This window comes from Elephas maximus, chromosome 10, assembly GCF_024166365.1.
Source record: "Elephas maximus indicus isolate mEleMax1 chromosome 10, mEleMax1 primary haplotype, whole genome shotgun sequence".
Lineage (NCBI taxonomy): Eukaryota > Metazoa > Chordata > Mammalia > Proboscidea > Elephantidae > Elephas > Elephas maximus.
Window position 1 is genome coordinate 114,555,411 of NC_064828.1, and position 3,970 is coordinate 114,559,380.

A 3,970-nucleotide genomic window follows, 5' to 3' on the forward strand; every position below is an offset into this window, starting at 1 on the left:
TTCCAACCTTGGGGGGAGGGGTCCATCTTCCAGCACTAGATCAAGCAATATTCTGTTGTGATCCACTGGGTTCTCACTGGCTGATTTTCAGAAGTATACCACCAGCCCTTTCTTTCTAGTCTGTCTTAGTCTGGGGGCTCTGCAGAAACCTGTCCACCATGGGTGACTCTGCTGGTATTTGAAATACCAATGACATAGCTTCCAGCATCATAGCAACACACAAGCCACCACAGCATGACAAACTGACAGATGCTAGAGCTTCCTACCGAGCTTCTAGGGAAGAAGTGGCAGGAAAGGAAGTCTGGACACCCATTGTCCCTTGGGGAGGACCGAACGTACTTTTGGCCAGAACTGTCCCAGTTATCCAGGAATGCCTGTCTCCTCTGTTGCATGCCTCTGTCCTTGGGGCCAGCCTGGAACATTACCGAATTCCTGGATTTGATCATAATAACCAACTTGGAAACATTTGGCCACCAGTGCTGCTCGGTGTGTTGGACCTGGACTAACCGAAGGATTAGATCTACAGATTTCCGTAGAGGGGTGTGTGCCTGTGTGTGTTTACTCTTCTCACTGCTAGTAACAAGTTCAATATTAATCTTTATTTCCAGGGAAATAATTAGTGTTACGTGAACTGTGATTTTTATCTCTAGTTATTTCTCATGTGCTAATTTAAGCAGCAAGGAAAATGTTCTGTGTTGGCTGAATCCAGAGCTGCGGAGACATATTCAAACAGAGAAAGAAAGGCTGTGGGGGGTGAGGGGAAATGCAGACCACCCATTCAACAGGGGATTGAATTCCAGTATGCCAAGAGTCTCCAGCTGTGGGGAAACTGTCCTTCCTGTCACAGGCCCCTCTAAGTGACCAGCCCACCCATGTAATTGTGTGCTGAAGCTTGGGAAAGACAAAAAAAGCAAAACTCAGCCTTGGGCATGACCTCTTGTCTCTGGAATCCGTGGTGTCTTCTTTGCTCTCACACTCCAGCTCCAATGTGCCCTCCTGGTTCTCCAGGCCTGTTCAAATTTCAGCCTTGGAATTGGTCTCTTGTCGCCTGCATCCCCTGCTGGAAACCAGCCTGGGACCAGCTCTTCTGCCTTGACCTTATCTTTTTCCTCCTTAGCACGCATCTTTGTTTATCATCTCTCCTTGATGTGGCTCATGGGAATGGCCCACCAGACCAACTCCTCTTGCAGAGCTCCCAGGTCCTGATCCTACCCCGCTCATGATAAGCATGGCCTTTTATTAAAATTTTCCACGTGCCAAGGGCTTCTTGCCTGCGATGTCCCTTAATCCTCATTATCCTCTATTTTACAGATGAGAACATCGAGTCTTTGGGAGGTTGTCTGGCCCACCCAAGTGGGAGGACTAGGGCTGGGATTTAGATTTGTATGACTTCAAATCTCATATTCTTCATCGTTGTTTGAATTGGATAAAAATGAAGGTGATTTCTGGTAGGATCCCAACATAGGCACTGAGGAACTTGGGGAGAGAAGGAGGAAGCATCTCTAAACTTGGATCAGAAGTTGGAGAGTAAAACAGGATGAATCACTAGGAGTGATTCATGTATTCATTCGAAAAGTGTCTCCATTTCTGGTTGGGTGACCTTGGGCCAGTTATTTAGCTTCTCTAAATCTCACCTGTCTTATTCGTTAATTGACGATAGCAACAAGGCTCATTTCTTCGAGTTGCTGTGGACATTATATGATCATATACATGCAAAGTGCAGAGCACAGCATTCTACACAAAGGAAGCAGCACTCCAGTGATGGCTATTATTACTGCAATGCTGTGATGGTGAAGGTTGTGTGTCAACTTGGCTGGGCCATGATACTAGTGGTTTGGCACTTAGGATATAGTTTGGCAGTTGTATAATGATGTGATCACCTCCATGATGGGATCTGCTGTGAGTAGCCCATCCGTTGAAACGGAGTTTCCTTGGGGATGTGGCCTGCATCCAATATAGGTAGACTTTCTGACAAGGCTTGATGGTTTTTACTTGCTATGGGCCCTGTAGCTGACTCCTGTTCATCTGACTTCTGTTCTTGGGATTTGAGCAGCTCACCTGCCGATCTTGGGATTTGTCAGCCTCTACAGTTTGGATCTTGGGTTCGCCAGCCCTTGCTGTTATGTGAGTCATGAGAACCCTCCAGCCTGACCTACAGATTTGGGACTTTCCAGCCTCTACAAACCACGTGAACCATTTCCTTGATATATATCTTTCTTTCTCTCTCTCTGTACATATATATGTATATATAGCTTCTTCACTAGTTGTGCTTCTCTAGAGAACCTAGCCTAAGACAAGTGCATTCATTTATTCACTCATTCACCCACAAACCTTTAGGGAGCATCTGCTTTGTGTTAATCTTAAGAAACTCTCTCTCTCATAGAGCAGCCTGATGAGGACAAGACTATGTGTAATTTGTGCAGAAATGATGGAGATGAGACCAGGATGTTATGGAGCAAGGGCTGGGGCTCAGCTAACTCAGGAGGCCAGAGAAGACTTTCTAGAAGAGGTAACACTTCGGTAGTGTCTGGGAGAAATTGCTCAGTTGAGGAGGAGAAGGAAGTTGAGTGTGTGGAGGAGGAAAACAACACGGCACCCTTGAGTGACGGCACTCAGTTGAATGTGATGGAATGTAGGCTCATGTGAGAGGATGGCAGGAATGAGGCTGGGGTCTCTACTCTGAGCTCTCATGCAAGGCTTATCATTTCTCGTGCAATGACAAGGGACAAGATGGATGACGGATTGAGGGGGAAGGGCCTGTCTTTTGCTCCTGAGTCCTCTTGGCTCTCGCCTCAGTGGGGAGGGTGCACTTTTACTTCCATGACTGTGCCTCCCCGAGCACCCCTTTACTCTCTCTCTCTCAAGAGAAAAAGTCATCTCTCTGACAGGTCCCTGCTTTGCTAGTGGGAAGGGTCACTGTGTGTCACTAGCATTGCCTCTTTCATGTCCTGTGCCCCTGTATGTGGTGGGCACCCTGCCCTCCCCATTTTCTCTTCCAGCTTCTCAACTCCCACTGTGAGCAGGTCAGGCAACCAAGCTCAGCTGTGTGGACCCAGGTGTCTCAGATGTGGGAGAATCAGAGAGCTTGGGAGGCTCTCAGACCTCAGCTAGGAGAGTTGCGTGCGCGCCAGGTGCATGAGTTACCTGGAGCTGCCGTAACAAAGTGCCACAAAGAGGGCAGGTAATAGAACTGAAAGTCATTGTCTCAGTTCTGGAGGCTGGGAGTCCCAGTTCGGGGTGTCAGCAGGGCCGTGCTCTCTCCTGAGGCTCTAGGGGAAGATCCTTCCTTGTCTCTCTGGAGTCTGGTAGGCCAGACTTTGTGTATAGGTGCATCTTCACTCGACATCTTTCCTCTGCCTGTCTGTCTGTCTTTCTGTCTGTGTCTCTTCTCCTCTTTTATAGGACACCACTCAAAAGGGATTAGGACCCACCCTACGCCAGCATGACCTCACATTAACTCATAATATCTTCAAAGACCCTATTTCCAAACAAGGTCATTTTTACAGGTGCTGGGGTTTAGGACTTCAACGTAAATTTTGGGAGACACAATTTAATCCATTGTACCAGGTATCAACAAATTGACCCTTTGATTTCTGATTGGTGATCTCTCGTGTGAGAAGAGAGCAGAGAGACAGAAGCCTCTAAAACGTCGTCCATGTTACTGGCATGTCCAGAGCCATCTGAGGCCCATCACCCCGATGGGCATCCACATGGGGCCCACCCAGCACTACACTCACCGTCCTCGCTCCAGGCCCCGTCCAATCCCTACACTGCGCTGAGCAGGTCTGTAGTGAGCACCCGCGGGCTGAGGCCTGGGATGGTCCAGAAAAGCACACACATTGTTGCTACCTGAGGAAAGGAATTACTGCTCATCTGAATGATGGGATTTCTGTACTCAGGTGAAAGGAGCGTGAGTGTGGAGGGTGACATGGAGAAAAGGTCCAGACCCAGCACGGGAAAGTTGAGCTCA